Raw genomic sequence first — 19820 nt, forward strand, 5'->3', positions numbered from 1 at the left:
TGGGGACGGCCCACTTCATACAGCTAGCGGCGCGGGCGTTGGCTGTTGCTTGGGGACGTTGAAGTGGGCAAGCTCGTCGTGAGCCCCTAGCTTCGGTGAAACCGAGTAGGCTTTGGATGGTGTCGTGCCACTCATCCATCTGCTCGGCTGCTGGCCGGAACCTCAGTAATAACTGAGCTCACGCCATGGCCACTGTGGTCGTGCTTGGCATGGATGTCGATGACATCAACCGCACCGTCGTCTGGCTCCGGATTGTGCCAGCGGCGGCGTCGGTGCCCTGTCTATGCTGCTATGGGGCGACCACCGGGGCAGCGTGGTCGTGCGGCGTTGGTGCTTGAAGATCAGCAGCTCCGTTGAGCGCAGCGTCTTGGTTGGCTCATTCGGGAGGAGGCGCATGCGCCGCAGCCGCAGCCGCTCCCGTGATGGGTGTGACCGGAGGGCGATGGCTCACCCCGAACCGAGCACTGTTGCTGCGGTTGTGCTCATCGGTGAGAGGAGGGGGTGCGGACGTAGTGACCCCCCTCGCCCACACCTTGCTGAGCTGGACTGTCGAGACGCTGCTGATGTTGTTCTCCACCGGTAGCTCTGGCCCCCGTGTCGGCCGCGGGGGAGGTGGTAATAGTGCCACCTGCTTCAACCAGGCCCCCATCGGCGTCCACGTCCTCCCGAGCTCCCATGCCCCCGCGACATTGGAGGCCGCGGGAGAAGTACCCTACGAGGTGGATGGATGGGCCGAGGTGCCAGATTTCTTCTTGGGCAGCATGGTCGATGGCGCCATTGAGGATGAAAATGTCGATGAAGATGACGCGCAGCGTACACTTTCAGGTTCACGCATATGCTCCCCCTACCTAGCGCGCCAAAGATGTCGCGGGATTTCCGCGGCCACCTATGGGACCGGATGGCCCCTTATTGGTTCGGCAGGGGGACGACGCATTGCACAAAGAGCAGACCAGCGTACGGCTATGTGACAGAGAGCACACAATCGATTTACCCAGGTCCGAGCCGCCGCGAGGCGTAAGACCCTACTCCTGCTTTAGTGGATTGATAGAAGAATGAATGCGGTGGTGCTTAGTTCACTTTCCCGGCAAGGATTGCCCGCAGCAATTACGTGTGTGTCATGGCTAGGGGTTGTCAACTATCCAACCTTCTAACCTCCCCTACGAGTGCCATGGGCCTCCTTTTATAGATTAAGGGGTCACCATAGTGGCAAAGTGGTCATTATCCACTGATATGATAGCAAATAGTGCTATCATACCTAACTCTGCGGGCTGACAAGGTGCATTAAGTGTGCCGCTTAGTGTCACATCACTGGGCGCCCCGGCAAGGCTTGCTGGGCTATCTTGCCAGCTCCGCACATGTTCTCTTGACACGTCGTAGGACGGGTGTCATCTGTAGGCTTCTCTGTAGGAAAAGGTTGCCACTTAATCATCTTGCGGCTTGACACCGCACTGATTGACGACGTGAGTCATGCTTGAGTGGTTGGTGGGCCGGTTCTGCCCCCGCGAGCCCCAGCAGGCTCTGCCGGGGAGCCTCAGTTGCTTGCTTCTGGTGGTGGCCTCGCCCCTTGCCGGGCTCGCCTGCCCGGCAAGGGAGGCCCTTCTCTTGCCGTTATCTTGCTCCTTAGGCTCAACCTTGGTCGTTCTGAGCTGCATGTTGGTTCTTCAAATCTTTTGGTTTTCCAATCTCTGACTTAAGATGGTGCTTCAATCTTGATCTTGTGTCTGTGCATAGTTGGTCAACAGACCCAGGGTTTGTTGCACCGACACACCACGATCAGTTTCATGAATTGAAACTAAGTTTTAGATTTATTGAATTTTAAAAATATATATTCTGAATATTTTGAAATCCCTTGCATAGGGAAACATGCACTCATGGACACATATGATTTTGCAACCCATTTTGGTGCACATGTAGCTCAAATTTGATTTTTGCACATTAAATCCTAGGAAATAAATCAGTGTATAAAAATGGTTGAATGATGTAATGCCCCGGATACAACTTTCCATATTTGTAACTCCGACTCTTGCCTTTTCCAGAGATGCGATATGATTTTCCCTTCGTGGTTGGGTTTTGTCTTTCGTTTTGCATTTTGTTCATGTCATGCATTTCATATCCTATCATCATGGGCATCTCTTTTGCATACGTGTTCGTCTCATGCATCCGAGCATTTTTCCCGTTGTCCGTTTTGCAATTCGACAATCCTACGTGCACCAGCGTCCCCTTTTTGTCTTTTTTCATGTGCGGGTGTTAAACATTCTCGGAATGGACCGACATTTTACAAGTGGCCTTGGTACACCACCGGTAGACCACCTGTCAAATTTTGTGTCATTTGGAGTCCGTTTGATACTCCAACGGTTAACCGGAGAACTGTAAAGACCTCGTGTGTGTTGCAGCCCAACACCCCTCCAAAACGGCCCAATAACCCTTCCAAACCACTCCCATGTCCTCCACCTCCGGATCACGATCGATTGGCCTAAAACTACACTCTATTTGGACACTCCTACCTCCTCCCACCTATAAATATGTGCTCTCCACATCCAAATGCGGTTCCAAACCCTAGCTTCTTCCTCCTCCCGCCACCGGACATGTCCGCGCCGCCATCGGACGTGTCCGCCACCGCCCTCCGGCCAACCACAACACGCCACATCAGCCCCGCGCCTTCTCTCTCTCCTCCCCGCCGCGAGGCCCGCCGGGGCCCGAGGCCGGCCTGCCCTGGGCCGCAGCTGGGCCGCGCCTCCCCGCCTGGGATCTCCGCTGCCGAACTAGCGCCACCCGCCGACGCGCGCCTCCGCCGCCTTCGGCTCGCCACTGCTCGACTCGTCTCGCCTCGCCTCGCACCGCCGCCCTCGTCCGCCGCTCGCCGCGCCGGAGCGCGCCACCGCCGCCTCTCCGCCTCGCCTCGCCGTCGCCCCGCCGCCTCCGCGTCGCACCACCGCGCGCCGCCGCCTCCTAGTCGTCCTCGCCATCGCCGGCTCCAACTCCGGCGAAATTCCGGCCGGATCCGGATCGGGACCAGATCCACCGGTCCCCGATCGAAACGCCTTCGCACGTCCCCGCACTACTCCGTCCCGGAACGTCTTTGTCCACGTTTCTGCGGGGTATAATTTTCTCTAAGTCCCTGGATCTATAACATTTCAGGCCCTGTTCATTGCATCATAACTCCATGACCGTAGCTCCGTTTCATGTGCATGATATATAAAAATGTTCATTGTGAGATGCTCTTCATTTCATTCCATTGTGGCATGCTTGGTTGTGTTCATCTGTGTGCCCAAATCACTTATGCAAGAGTGCTATAAATTGTTAGGTGATGTTTCTTATCAGAGTATGAGGATTTGTCATTTTTGTCACATTTGTTGTGTGCTGCATATGGGCATGAGCTCTACATGTGTTTTGATCTATGCCATGCCATCTTTACATGGGTGCTTGCCATGTATTTTTGTGATCTTTGTGGTGACTAGCACAAGCGTGCAAAGTAGCCTTCGTGATATTGCTAATTTCAGGGACTTAGGATTTTACCAAGTCTTTGCTCTGGTGTTATTTTTATGCCATATAAACATGATGCTACAGTGAGATCCAAGCTTGTTTTTAGTTGCTTCAGTAAGGATGATTTGGACATATGGTTATGCTCTATCGATCCAAGCCCCTGTTTGAAATTATGGAATGCCCTAGCATGTCTTAATATTGCTCTACTTTTGCTATAAAATGTTCCTAGCAGATTGTTTACATGTTAATCAATTTTGCCATGGTTGTTGTTGTTGATCCATGCATGCTATGAACTTGCTCTTGCCATGGTTAGCTTCATGAACATGTCTTCTTGCTTGTAGTATGCTTATCTTGTCATGCAATGCCTTGTAGTGAGTGTTTTGAGCTCCCATAGATGCCTTCATAACTCTGTTTATGCCATGCTCTGTTTTCCAAGTCTGAATCTGTTAATAAAACTTGTTGTGTTTACATGGGTGCCATCATATCTTCTGTGCCTTATTGGGTCATGTTCAGTAAGGGAATTTTCTTCTATGCTTTTGTTTGATATGATCTGTTCTTGTAGCATGTTGTTTGCTTGCTCTAAACATGGCTTCCTGATGTTAATTCCTGGCATGTTAGTATTTTCACTAAGTCTGTGAAGCTGACATCTTCTACACTTTTGCCATGCTTGTTTGAACCTGCTCTTGTGTGATTTAGCCGTGGCTCGGTGTTAATCTTTTGTCAAGCATCTTGAGTAGATCACTACCGTGTGCCTTGTTGATATGTTGGAGTGTAGTAGCTTAGTTTCTTGTTGCATTCTAAATGGCATCGTGCTGTTAATCACAGAATTGTGCCATTCTTGTTTTGCTTGCCTTTTGCAAACCGTGCATCCGATTTCGGCGATCTTTATATTGATTTCGACCGAAATGATCTCATATTTCCAACGGCACACTTGGTTTGCCAAGTTGATGCCTTGTTCATCTTTTTGCTTCCAGAGCACGCATATGCATTGCATATCACATCCTGCATGTCATGCCATGTTTTGCATCATGTTGATTGTGCATTGCATCGTGATTGATTGTTGGTTACTTTGCTTGTGTTCTTGCCTTGGGTAGAGCCGGGAGACGAGTACGTGATCGAGGAACCTGTTGAGTACTCTTACGAGGATCAAGCTTTCGTCAACTCTGAGAACATTGCACGCAAGATGACCATACCCTCGAAATCACTTCTATCTTTGCTTGCTAGTTGTTCTATCTTTTGCTATGCCACAATACCTACAACCTTCTTTATCATGCCTCCCATATTGCCATGTCAAGCCTCTAACCCACCTTTCCTAGCAAACCGTTGTTTGGCTATGTTACCGCTTTGCTCAGCCCCTCTTATAGCGTTGCTAGTTGCAGCTGAAGATGAAGTTTGTTCCTTGTTGGAACATGGATATTGTTGGGATATCATTATTATTTATTATTTAATTTAATGCATCTATATACTTGGTTAAGGGTGGAAGGCTCGGCCTTATGCCAGATGTTTTGTTCCACTCTTGTCGCCCTAGTTTCCATCATACCGGTGTTATGTTCCTTGATTTTGCGTTCCTTACGCGGTTGGGTGTTATGGGAACCCCTTAACAGTTCGCCTTGAATAAAACTCCTCTAGCAAGGCCCAACCTTGGTTTTACCATTTTCCACCTAGGCCTTTTTCCCTTGTGTTTCGCGGACTCAAGGGTCATCTTTATTTTTAACCCCCCCCCCCCCCCCGGGCCAGTGCTTCTCTAAGTGTTGGTCCAACCTGAGCGATGTCCGGCGCCCCTTGGGCAACCAGGGTCTATGCCAACCCGACTTCTGGCTCATCCGGTGTGCCCTGAGAACAATATGTGCAGCTCCTATCGGGATTTGTCGGCACATCCGGGAGGCTTTGCTGGTCTTGTTTTACCATTGTCGAAATGTCTTGTAACCGGGATCCCAAGTCTGGTCGGGTCGTCCTGGGAGAAGGAATATCCTTCGTTGACCGTGAGAGATTGTGATGGGATAAGTTGGGACACCCCTGCATGCTTTTGAACTTTCGAAAGCCGTGCCCGCGGTTATGGGCAGATGGGAATTTGTTAATGTTCGGTTGTAGAGAACCTGACACTTAACTTAATTAAAATGAATCAACCGCGTGTGTAGCCGTGATGGTCTCTTTTCGGCGGAGTCCGGGAAAAGAACACGGTTTCGTGTTATGCTTGAACATAAGTAGTTTCAGGATCACTTCTTGATCGTTATTAGCTTCTCGACCGTGCTTTGCTTCTCTTATCGCTCTCTTTTGCGTAAGTTAGCCACCAAATATGCTAGTGCTTGCTGCAGCTCCACCTCACTACCTTTCCTACCCATAAGCTTAAATAGTTTTGATCGCGAGGGTGTGAGATTGTTGAGTCCCCGTGACTCACAGATACTTCCAAACAGATGCAGGTGTCGATGATGCCAGTGCAGGGGACGCTACCGAACTCAAGTGGACGTTCGACGAGGATTCGGGCCGTTACTATGTTTCTTTTCCGGATGATCAGTAGAGGAGCCTAGTTGGGTCGATCGGGGATCTAGCATTTGGGGCTGTGTTTCTTTATTTTGGTTCCGTAGTCGGACCTTGATTGTATTCTAGATGATGTTTGATATATCTATGTATTGTGTGAAGTGGCGATTGTAAGCCGACTCTTTATACCTTTCTTATTCAGTACATGGGATGTGTAAAGATTACCCCTCTTGCGACATGCCTACCATGCGGTTATGCCTCTAAGTCGTGCCCCGACACGTGGGAGATATAGCCGCATCATGGGTGTTACAAATGATGTCTATTATTTTTAAATTAACACGACACTCCGCCTTTCGTCACATGTTCACTGCAGAAAAAGTTTGACATGTCTGAGAGTGGCCTTGGTGGTGCTGGATGTGTGTGTATGTCTATGTGGGGGGTGGGGGGTGGGGTCCGGCAGTACACTATGAGTCATGAACCTTTGTGTGGGATTATTGATCATTTTGTGAGTCATATATGCCACATCAAAGTCATGAATTGGTTATTTAAAGTTTTACATAGCCCTTTCATACATAATGTTCGGGCCACATGCATGCATTGGTGGTCCTCTCAGACACTCTTCCGCTGCGGTTATCAGCGACGAGCCCATTTGTTAGCCTGCAAAGGTTTTTAGTTTCCACCGACAGCGAGAGGCATTAATTTGACCAAAAGGTGGATTCATCTTGGCATGTGTGTGGTGTGGATCATATTGGGATTCCACATCAAAGTTCGAGCATGTACGCACGCACTCTCACCGGCTTGAAGTGAGGGGGCTATGCTACATCTTGAGCACTGCGTTGGATTTCCCCGAAGAGGAGAGGATGATGCAGCAAAGTAGCGTAAGTATTTCCCTCAGTTTTTGAGAACCAAGGTATCAATCCAGTAGGAGGCTACGCGCGAGTCCCTCGTACCTACACAAAAACAATAGCTCAACGCAACCAACACACTTAGGGGTTGTCAATCCCTTCATGGTCACTTACGAAAGTGAGATTTGATAGAGATGATAAATAATATTTTTGGTATAGAGATGCAAAGTAAAAAGTATAAGGCAGAGTAAAAGCAAAGCAATAATAAAGTGATGAAGATTGATATGATGAGAAAGAGACCCGGGGGCCATAGGTTTCACTAGTGGCTTCTCTCAAGAGCATAAGTATTCTACGGTGGGTGAACAAATTACTGTTGAGCAATTGACAGAATTGAGCATAGTTATGATAATATCTAGGTATGATCATGTATATAGGCATCACGTCCGAGACAAGTAGACCGACTCCTGCCTGCATCTACTATTATTACTCCACTCATCGACCGCTATCCAGCATGCATCTAGAGTATTAAGTTAAAAACCGAGTAACGCCTTAAGCAAGATGACATGATGTAGAGGGATAGTTTCATGCAATATGATAAAAACCCCATCTTGTTATCCTCGATGGCAACGATACAATACATGCCTTGCTGCCCCTTCTGTCACTAGGAAAGGACACTGCAAGATCGAACCCAAAGCTAAGCACTTCTCTCATGGCAAGAAAAACCAATCTAGTAGGCCAAACCAAATTGATAATTCGAAGAGACTGGCAAAGATAATCATACATAAAATAATTCAGAGAAGATTCAAATATTATTCATAGATAGACTTGACCATAAACCCACAATTCATCGGTCTTAACAAACACACCGCAAAAATAAGATTACATCGACTAGATCTCCACGAGAGAGGGGGAGAACATTGTATTGAGATCCAAAAAGAGAGAAGAAGCCGTCTAGCTACTAACTATGGACCCGTAGGTCTGAAGTAAACTACTCACACTTCATCGGAGGGGCTTGGATGATGATGTAGAAGCCCTCCGTGATCGATGCCCCCTCGGGCGGAGCTCCGGAACAGGCCCCAAGATGAGATCTCGTGGATACAGAAAGTTGCGGCGGTGGAATTAGGTTTTTGGCTTCGTCCCCGATCGTTTGGGGTACGTAGGTATATATAGGAGGAAGAAGTACGTCGGTGGAGCTTCGAGGGGCCCACGAGGCAGGGGCGCTCCCTAGGGGGGGCGCCCTCCACCCTCGTGACCGCCTCGTGGCTTTCTTGACGGAGGGTCCAAGTCTCCTGGATCTTATGTGATGAGAAAATAACGTTTCGGAAGGTTTCATTCCGTTTGGACTCCGTTTGATATTCCTTTTCTTCGAAACCCTAAAACAGGCAAAAAACATCAATTCTGGGCTGGGCCTCCGGTTAATAGGTTAGTCCCAAAAATAATATAAAAGTGGATAATAAATCCCAATAATGTCTAAAACATTAGATAATATAGCATGGACCAATCAAAAATTATAGATACGTTGGAGACGTATCAAGCATCCCCAAGCTTAATTCCTGCTCGTCCTCGAGTAGGTAAATGATAAAAAGAGAATTTTTGATGCGGAGTGCTACTTGGCATAATTTTAATGTAATTCTTCTTAATTGTGGTACGAATATTCAGATCCGAAAGATTCAAGACAAAAGTTCACATTGACATAAAAATGATAATACTTCAAGCATACTAACTAAGCAATTATGTCTTCTCAAAATAACATGGCCAAAGAAAGTTCATCCCTACAAAATCATATAGTTTAGTCATGTTTCATTTTCGTCACACAAGAATGCTCTCATCACGCACAACCCCGATGACAAGACAAGCAATTGTTTCATGCTTTAGTAATCTCAAACCTATAAACTTTCACGCAATATATGAGCGCGAGCCATGGACATAGCACTATGGGTGGAATAGAATATAATGAGGGGGTTATGTGGAGAAAACAAAAAGGGAGAAAGTATCACATCAACGAGGCTAATCAATGGGCTATGGAGATGCCCACCGATTCATGTTAATGCAAGGAGTAGGGATTGCCATGCAACGGATGCACTAGAGCTATAAATGTATGAAAGCTCAACAAAAGAAACTAGTGGGTGTGCATCCAACTTGCTTGCTCACGAAGACCTAGGGCACTTGAGGAGGCCCATTGTTGGAATATACAAGCCAAGTTCTATAATGAAAAATTCCCACTAGTATATGAAAGTGATAACATGAGAGACTCTCTACGATGAAGATCATGGTGCTACTTTGAAGCACAAGTGTGGTAAAAGGATAGTAACATTGTCCCTTCTCTCTTTTTCTCTCATTTTTTGGGCCTTATCTTTTTTATGGCCTTTTTTTGGGCCTTCTCTTTTTTTATGGCCTTTATTTTTCTATTTTTTTTATTCCTCACTTGGGACAATGCTCTAATAATTATGATCATCACACTTCTATTTATTTACAACTCAATGATTACAACTCGATACTAGAACAAAGATGACTCTATATGAATGCCTCCGGCGGTGTACCGGGATATGCAATGAACCAAGAGTGACATGTATGAAAGAATTATGAATGGTGGCTTTGCCACAAATACTATGTCAACTACATGATCATGCTAAGCAATATGACAATGATGAATGTGTCATGATGAACGGAATGATGGAAAGTTGCATGGCAATATATCTCGGAATGGCTATGGAAATGCCATAATAGGTAGGTATGGTGGCTGTTTTGAGGAAGATATAAGGAGGTTTATGTGTGAAAGAGCGTATCATATCACGGGGTTTGGATGCACCGGTGAAGTTTGCGCCAACTCTCAATGTGAGAAAGGGCAATGCACGGTACCGAAGAGGCTAGCAAGGATGGAAGGGTGAGAGTGCGTATAATCCATGGACTCAACATTAGTCATAAAGAACTCACATACTTATTGCAAAAATATACAAGTCATCAAAAACCTCGGCACTACGCGCATGCTCCTAGGGGGATAGATTGGTAGGAAAAGATCATCGCTCGTCCCCGACCGCCGCTCATAAGGAAGACAATCAAATAACACCTCATGTTTCAAATTTGTTGCATAATGTTTACCATACGTGCATGCTACGGGACTTGCAAACCTCAACACAAGTATTTCTCAATTTCACAACTACTCAACTAGCATGACTTTGATATTATTACCTCCATATCTCAAAACAATCATCAAGCATCAAACTTTTCTTAGTATTCAACACTCTCATAAGAAAGTTTTATTATTAATCTTGCATACCAAGCATATTAGGATTTTAAACAAATTACCATTCTATTAAGACTCTCAAAATAATCTAAGTGAAGCATGAGAGATCAATAGTTTCTATAAAATAAATCCACCACCGTGCTCTAAAAGATATAAGTGAAGCACTAGAGAAAAACTATAAAGCTCAAAAGATATAAGTGAAGCACATAGAGTATTCTATCAAATTCCAAATCATGTATGGCTCTCTCAAAAGGTGTGTACAGAAAGGATGATTTTTGTAGACTAACAAGCAAAGACTCAAATCATAAAAGACGCTCCAAGCAAAACACATATCATGTGGTGAATAAAAATATAGCTCCAAGTAAAGTTACCGATAGAAGTAGACGAAAGAGGGGATGCCTTCCGGGGCATCCCCAAGCTTTGGCTTTTAGGTGTCCTTAGATTATCTTGGGGTGCCATAGTCATCCCCAAGATTAGGCTCTTGCCACTCCTTGTTCCATAATCCATCAAATCTTTACCCAAAACTTGAAAACTTCACAATACAAAACTTAAAGTAGAAAATCTCGTGAGCTCCGTTAGCGAAAGAAAACAAAAGACCACTTCAAGGTACTGTAATGAACTCATTATTTATTTATATTGGTGTTAAACCTACTGTATTCCAACTTCTCTATGGATTATAAACTATTTTACTAGCCATAGATTCATCAAAATAAGCAAACAACACACGAAAAACAGAATCTGTCAAAAACAGAATAGTATGTAGTAATCTGTAGCTAGCGCAAGATCTCGAAACCCAAAAATTCTAAAATAAATTGCTGGACGTTAGTAATTTATCTGTTAATCATCTTTAAAAATAATTAACTAAATAGCACTTTCCAAATAAAAATGACAGCAGTTCTCGTCAGCGCTAAAGTTTCTGTTTTTTACAGCAAGTTCAACAAGACTTTCCCCAAGTCTTCCCAACGGTTCTACTTGGCACAAACACTAATTAAACACAAAAAAACATAACCAAAACAGAGGCTAAATAATTTATTTATTACTAAACAGGAGAAAGAAACAAGGAATAAAAATAAAATTGGGTTGCCTCCCAACAAGCGTTGTCGTGTAACGCCCCTAGCTAGGGATAACAAGCAAGAATAGATCTAGGTATTGCCATCTTTGGTAGGCAATCTATAAGATTCATAAGGTAATTTAATTTTCTTTATAGGAAAGTGTTCCATGCCCTTTTTTAATGGAAATTGTAATCTAATATTCCCTTCCTTCATATCAATAATTGCACCAACCGTTCTAAGGAAAGGTCTACCGAGAATAATAGGGCAAGAAGGATTGCAATCTATATCAAGAACGATAAAATCTACGGGCACATAATTCCTATTTGCAACAATAAGAACATCATTAATTCTTCCCATAGGTTTGTTAATAGTGTAATCCACAAGATGCAGGTTTAGAGAGCAATCATCAAAATCACGGAAATCTAGCAAATAACACAAAGTTTTGGGAATAGTAGAGACACTAGCACCCAAATCACACAAAGCATAAAACTCATAATTTTTAATTTTAATTTTAATAGTAGGTTCCCACTCATCATAAAGTTTTCTAGGGATAGAAACTTCCAATTCAAGTTTTTCTTCATAAGATTGCATCAAGGCATCAACGATATGTTTAGTAAACGCTTTATTTTGACTATAAGCGTGAGGAGATTTTAGCATGGATTGCAACAAGGAAATACAATCAATCAAAGAGCAATTTTCATAGTTAAATTCCTTGAAATCCATAATAGTGGGTTTAGCAACATCTAGGGTTTTAATTTCTTCAATCCCACTTTTATCAAATTTAGCATCAAGATCAACAAATTCCAAATTCTTAGAACGCCTTCTAGGTAAAGGTGGATCATATTAAGTCCCATCATTTTCAAGATTCATATTGCAAAACAAAGATTTAATAGGGGACACATCAATAACTTTTAGATCTTCATCATTATTTTCATAGGAACTAGAAGAACATGCTTTTATAAAGGCATCTTTCTTAGCACGCATCCCAGCGGTTCTTTCTTTGCACTCGTCAATGGAAATTCTCATGGCTTTGAGAGACTCATTGATATCATGCTTAGGTGGAATAGATCTAAGTTTCAAAGAATCAACATCAAGAGCAATTCTATCAATGTTCCTAGCCAAATCATCAATCTTAAGCAATTTTTCTTCAATCATAGCATTAAAATTCTTTTGCGAAGAAATAAATTCTTTAATATTAGATTCAAAATCAGAGGGCATATTATTATAATTTCCATAAGAATTTTTGTAGGAATTACCATAATTATTAGAGGGATTACTAGGATAAGGCCTATGATTGAAATTTCCTCTATACGCATTGTTACCAAAATTGTTCCTAACAACAAAATTCACATCCATAGATTCATTATTATTCTCAATCAAAGTAGACAACGGCAAATCATTAGGATCAGAAGAAACACTCTTATTAGCAAATAATTTCATAAGTTCATCCATCTTTCCACTCAAAACATTAATTTCTTCTATCGCATGCACCTTTTTAGTAGATCTTTCGGTATGCCATTGAGAATAATTAACCATAATATTATCTAGGAGTTTAGTAGCTTCTCCTAAAGTGATTTCCATAAAAGTGCCTCCCGTTGCCGAATCTAAAAGATTTGTAGAAGAAAATTCAATCCGACATAAAATTTTGTATAATCATCCACAAATTCAAACCATGAGTAGGGAAATTACATATCATTAATTTCATTCTCTCCCAAGCTTTTGCAACATGTTCATGATCAGGTTTTTTAAAATTCATAATATCGTTTCTAAGAGAGATGATCTTAGCAGGAGGAAAATACTTAGAGATAAAAGCATCTTTGCACTTGTTCCATGAATCAATACTATTTTTAGGCAAAGATGAAAACCAAGCTTTAGCACGATCTCTAAGCAAAAAAGGAAATAGCTTCAATTTAACAATATCATTATCGAAATCTTTCTTCTTTTGCATGTCACACAAATCAACGAAGCTATTAAGATGGGTAGCGGCATCTTCACTAGGAAGGCCGGAGAACGGATCTTTCATGACAAGATTCAACAAAGCAGTATTAATTTCACAAGATTCAGCATCGGTAAGAGGATAAATCGGAGTGCTAAGGAAATCATTGTTGTTGATATTGGTGAAGTCACACAATTTAGTATTATCTTGAGCCATCGCGACAAACAAGCAAACTAACACACCAGCAAACAAAAAGCAAACGGGAAAAAAGAGGCAAATAGAGATAGAGAGGGAGGATAGAGAGAGAGAGCGAATAAAATGGCAAGGGTGAAGTGGGGGGGGGAGGAAAACGAGAGGCAAATGGCAAATAATGTAATGCGGGAGATATGGATTATGATGGGTACTTGGTATGTTGACTTTTGTGCAGACTCCCCGGCAATGGCGCCAGAAATTGCTCGTTGTCGGGAGTCAAATCTTGACTTGCGCGAACCTCCCCGGCAACGGCGCCATAAAATCTTCTTGCTACCTCTTGAGCACTTTGTTGGATTTCCCCGAAGAGGAGAGGATGATGCAGCAAAGTAGCGTAAGTATTTCCCTCAGTTTTTGAGAACCAAGGTATCAATCCAGTAGGAGGCTACGCGTGAGTCCCTCGTACCTACACAAAAACAATAGCTCAACGCAACCAACACGCTTAGGGGTTGTCAATCCCTTCATGGTCACTTACAAAAGTGAGATCTGATAGAGATGATAAATAATATTTTTGGTATTTTTGGTATAGAGATGCAAAGTAAAAAGTAAAAGGCAAAGTAAAAGCAAAGCAATAATAAAGTGATGAAGATTGATATGATGAGAAAGAGACCCGGGGGCCATAGGTTTCACTAGTGGCTTCTCTCAAGAACATAAGTGTTCTACGGTGGGTGAACAAATTACTGTTGAGCAATTGACATAATTAAGCATAGTTATGAGAATATCTAGGTATGATCATGTATATAGGCATCACGTCCGAGACAAGTAGACCGACTCCTGCCTGCATCTACTACTATTACTCCACTCATCGACCACTATCCAGCATGCATCTAGAGTATTAAGTTAAAAACCGAGTTAGGCCTTAAGCAAGATGACATGATGTAGAGGGATAGTTTCATGCAATATGATAAAAAAACCCATCTTGTTATCCTCGATGGCAACGATACAATACGTGCCTTGCTGCCCCTTCTGTCACTGGGAAAGGACACCGCAAGATCGAACCCAAAGCTAAGCACTTCTCTCATGGCAAGAAAAAACCAATCTAGTAGGCCAAACCAAACTGATAATTCGAAGAGACTTGCGAAGATAACCAATCATACATAAAATAATTCAGAGAAGATTCAAATATTATTCATAGATAGACTTGATCATAAACCCACAATTCATCGGTCTCAATAAACACACCGCAAAAAGAAGATTACATCGACTAGATCTCCACGAGAGAGGGGGAGAACATTGTATTGAGATCCAAAAAGAGAGAAGAAGACATCTAGCTACTAACTATGGACCCGTAGGTCTGAAGTAAACTATTCACACTTCATCGGAGGGGCTTGGATGATGGTGTAGAAGCCCTCCGTGATCGATGCCCCCTCCGGTGGAGCTCCAAAACAGGCCCCAAGATGGGATCTCATGGATACAGAAAATTGCGGCGGTGGAATTAGGTTTTTGGCTTCGTCCCCGATCGTTTGGGGGTACGTAGTTATATATAGGAGGAAGAAGTACGTCGGTGGAGCTTCGAGGGGCCCACGAGGCAGGGGGCGCGCCCTAGGGGGGCGCCCTCCACCCTCGTGACTGCCTCGTGGCTTTCTTGACGGAGGGTCCAAGTCTCCTGGATCTTATTTGATGAGAAAATCACGTGTCCGAAGGTTTCATTCCATTTGGACACCATTTGATATTCCTTTTCTTCGAAACCCTAAAACGGGCAAAAAACAACAATTCTGGGCTGGGCCTCCGGTTAATAGGTTAGTCCCAAAAATAATATAAAAGTGGATAATAAAGCCCAATAATGTCTAAAACAGTAGATAATATAACATGGAGCAATCAAAAAATATAGATACGTTGGAGACGTATCAGGCTACACGCATCGTGGTGTAGTGCGTTTCCGGTTTGCGAAGCATGTGCCACGTCAAAGTTGTGCATTGGGTATTCAAACATCACATAACACACGGGCGCATGCACGCGGTGGTTTGTCCTATGACATCACTCGCGTGTGCCTCTCTCTATGAGCCCACGAGGTCGTCGTCGACCAGTTGAACGTACAAGGAGAGAGAGGCTAATTTGACCAACAAGGATGGTTCTTTTTTGGTTTGTGTTACGTATATGCACGGTATAGGAGTATGTACATGTCAAAGAGCGGCCAACATGAATACTCTCTCTATATATATGTGTGTCATAACCTCGCTCCATGTGGGGACTTTTTGGTTCCCGAGGCAGGTTCCACCTTAAAGTTGCACATTATATTGGTATTCAAACATCATGCGTTACCATGCAGGCGGTGGTTGCCCTATATATTGGAACTCACTCATGTGTGGCGCTTCCATCCATGGGCATGCGAGGTTGTCCTCCATCACTTTGACCCAATGAGAGAAAGGTTAATTTGATCATCAAGGAATGATTCTTTTTTGGTTTGTGCTATACAGTATAAGTACATATATACCACGCGTCGAATGGGGCGTACATATAGCACATGCCATGCGTCATGAACCTCGCGCTCTCTGCGGGGACGTTTTGGTTTCCTATATACATGGTGCCACATCAAAATTGTGCATTGCGTATTCAAACATCACACAAATAGCTCTTTGGGCCACATGCATGCAGATGGTGGTACGTAGTCCTATATAGGATGATCACTTGCGTGTGACGTACGCTTCGCTTCTGTGTTGGGCCTGCGAGTTTGTCGTCCATCACTTTGACCCAGTGAGAGAGGCGTACTTGTTTGACGAACAAGGAGGATTAATTCTTTTAGGGTTGTGTTACTAGGTGTATATATAGTACGTGTCGAGGGGGGTGACCAGCTTGGTCCATCACTTTCACCGACAGCGCGAGAGAGGTTAACTAATTTGACTTAGGAGGGGATTAATTTTTTGTTTTGTCTTGATATAGATCATGATGTGAGATTACATATATATAATAGCGCATCTTTACACATGAATCCATCTCGTTGGATCGAAGGGGGGAGCACACGACACATCATGAACGACCTCTTGCTCTGTGTGGGGACTTCTGTGATTTTCAACGCATGCACCACATCAATGTTGTGCATTGGGTCGGGTACTCAACACATATGCATGCACTCCATCAATATGTTCGGGACACACACATGCAATAATGGTTGTCTTTGGACACACTCTCACTCACCTGGTTATGGGCGACAAGCCTATATATATTCATGGGCCCGCATGGACGTCCATCATTTCGACCAACGATGAGAAAGGTTACCAGGGTGGATATATTCTTCTTTGCTTTGAGTTACCGTATAGTAGGTCGACCCATTCCAAGCCTAATTAAGTTTGAGCGCATGCTACGCGTCATGGACCCTTGCTCGGTGTGGGGATTTTACGGTTCCAAAGCATGGTGCCCGATACGTCTCCAACGTATCTACTTTTCCTAACGCTTTTCCTCTTGTTTTGGACCCTAATTTGCAAGATTTGAATGAAACTAAACCCAGACTGACGTTGTTTTCAGGAACTACCATGGTGTCGTTTTTGTGCAGAAATAAAAGTTCTCGGAATGGAACGAAACTTTGCGAGGATTTTTTACACAATAAAAGAGAATTTCCGTAGCCAAGAACCACCGGAGGGGGGCACCTGGGTGGGCAAAACCCACCAGGGCGCGCCTAGGTAGGTTGTCCCCACCTGGTGGCGCCGCAGACCGTGAAACCGACCCTGTAAAATCACATTTTTCCAGAAAAACCAAGAAGAAAGAATTATCGCTTTCCACGAGACGGAGTCGTCGTCACCTCATGTTCTTCATCGGGAGGCCAGATCTGGAGTCCGTTTGGGGCTCCAGAGAGGGGGATCTTCGATCTTCATCATCACCAACCCTTCTCCATCGCCAATTCCATGATGCTCCCCACCGGGAGTGAGTAATTCCTTCGTAGGCTCGCTGGTCGGTGAGGAGTTGGATGAGATTCATCATGTAATCTAATTAGTTTTGTTAGGGCTTGATCCATAGTATCCACTATGTTCTGAGATTGATGTTGCTATGACTTTGCCATGATTAATGCTTGTCACTTTGGTCCCAGGTGCCATGATTTCATATCTGAACCATTTATGTTATCACCATTATATCCATGTTCTAGATCCGATGTTGCAAGTTATAGTCACCTACTATGTGTTATGATCCGGCAACCCTGGAGTGACAATAGTCGGGACCACTCCCGGTAATGACCGTAGTTTGAGGCTTCATGTATTCAGCATGTGTTAATGCTTTGTTCCGGTTCTCTATTAAAAGGAGGCCTTAATATCCCTTAGTTTCCAATTGGACCCCGCTGCCATGTGAAGGTAGGACAAAATATGTCATGCAAGTTCTTTCCATAAGCCTGTATGACTATTTACGGAATACATGCCTACATTATATTTATGAGCTGGAGCTAGTGCCATATCTCCCTGGGTTAGGACTTTCACATGATGAATATCATCCAACAAATCGCCGATCCAATGCCTACGAATTTCTATTATATTATTCTTGCTAAGTTACCACTGCTATCATTAATATTGCACTTGCTACAAAATTACTGCTATCATTGTTACCGTTGCTATTGCTATTGCTACTACTATCAAAACTATCATATTACTGTGCTACTGATCACTTTGCTGTAGATAATTAATCTCCAGATGTGACTGAATTGACAACTCAGTTTCTAATACATGCAAATATTCTTTGGCTCCCCTTGTGTCGAATTTATAAATTTGGGTTGAATACTCTACCCTCGAAAACTGTTGCGATCCCCTATATTGTGGGTTATCAGTGCCACATCAAATTTGCGCATTGGGTATTCAAACACCACACACACCACTTCCATATACATACTTGGGCCACATGCACATAGTGGGTTTGTCTTCATACAATACTCCCTCGCGAGGTAGTACGACCAAGTTGGCTTCTGCTTGGTTCGTGTTACAATACGTCTTGGTGAGATGCCCCCCTCCCCCGACGTGTGTGTGTGGGGGGGAGGGGCTACTTCACGCTACCTACAACATCCTTGGGGTTGGGGAAGTCCGGTTAATTTGTGAGGCACACATGCCACATCAAAAGTTATGAATGGTAGTTAAATATCACACACCACACCATTTTCATATGCATATAGTAGGGCCACCCGCATGTGGTTCGTATGTGCTCTGACCCTTCTTGCGCCACAAGCACACATTTGTGGGTCGGCACATAGTCCAGCTTTGTCGGGAAGTGATGTCTCCTACACAAACTTCTTCTTGTAGATGTTGTTGGGCCTCCAAGTGCAGAGGTTTGTAGGACAGTAGCAAATTTCCCTCAAGTGGATGACCTAAGGTTCATCAATCCGCGGGAGGTGTAGGATGAAGATGGTCTCTCTCAAACAACCCTACAACCAAATAACAAAGGGTCTCTTGTGTCCCCAACACACCCAATACAATCGTAAATTGTATAGGTGCACTAGTTCGGCGAAGAGATGGTGATACAAGTGCAATATGGATAGTAGATATAGGTTTTTGTAATCTGGAAATATAAAAGCAGCAAGGCAATTGGAAACAAAAATGAGCAAAAACGGTATTGCAATGCTTAGAAACAAGGCCTAGGGTTCATACTTTCACCAGTGCAAGTTCTCCCAACAATGATGACATAATGAGATCATATAACAATCCCTCAACATGCAATAAAGAGTCACTCCAAAGGCACTAATAGCGGAGAACAAATGAAGAGATTATTGTAGGGTATGAAACCAGCTCAAAGTTATTCTTTCTGATCAATCTATTGGGACATTCCTATAAGTGTCACAAACAACCAAGAGTTCGTACTAAAACAACACCTTAAGACACACATCGACCAACACCCTAATGTCACCTAGATACTCCAGTGGCACCACAAGTATCCACGGGTTTGATTATACGATATGCATCACACAATCTTAGACTCATCTATTCGAATGAACACAAAGAACTTCAAAGAGTGCCGTAAAGTTTCTACAGGAGAGTCAATACGAAAACTTGTGCCAACCCCTATGCATAAGTTCACAAGGTCACAGAACCTGCAAGTTGATCACCGAAACATACATCAAGTAGATCACATGAATATCCCATTGTCACCATAGATAAGCACATGCAAGACATACATCAAGTGTTCTCAAATCCTTAAAGACTCAATCAGATAAGATAACTTCAAAGGGAAAACTCAATCCATTACAAGAAGGTAGAGGGGGAGAAACATCATAAGATCTAGCTATAATAGGAAAGCTCGCGCTACATTAAGATCGTGCCAAATCAAGAACACAAGAGAGAGAGAGAGAGATCAAACACATAGCTACATGTACATACCCTCAACCCCGAGGGTGAACTACTCCCTCCTCTTCATGGAGAGCGCCGGGATGATGAAGATGGCCACCAGTGATGATTTCCCCCTCCAGCAGGGTGCCATAACAGGGTCCCGATTGGTTTTTGGTGGCTACAGAGGCTTGCGGCGGCGGAACTCCTGATGTAGGTTCTATTATGGATATTTGGGGATATATAAGAGGTGTTGGCGTCGAGAACAAGTCAGGGGAGTCCATGAGGGTGCGACCTAGGGGG

Source organism: Triticum aestivum, chromosome 7A (genome assembly GCF_018294505.1).
Source record: "Triticum aestivum cultivar Chinese Spring chromosome 7A, IWGSC CS RefSeq v2.1, whole genome shotgun sequence".
NCBI lineage: Eukaryota > Viridiplantae > Streptophyta > Magnoliopsida > Poales > Poaceae > Triticum > Triticum aestivum.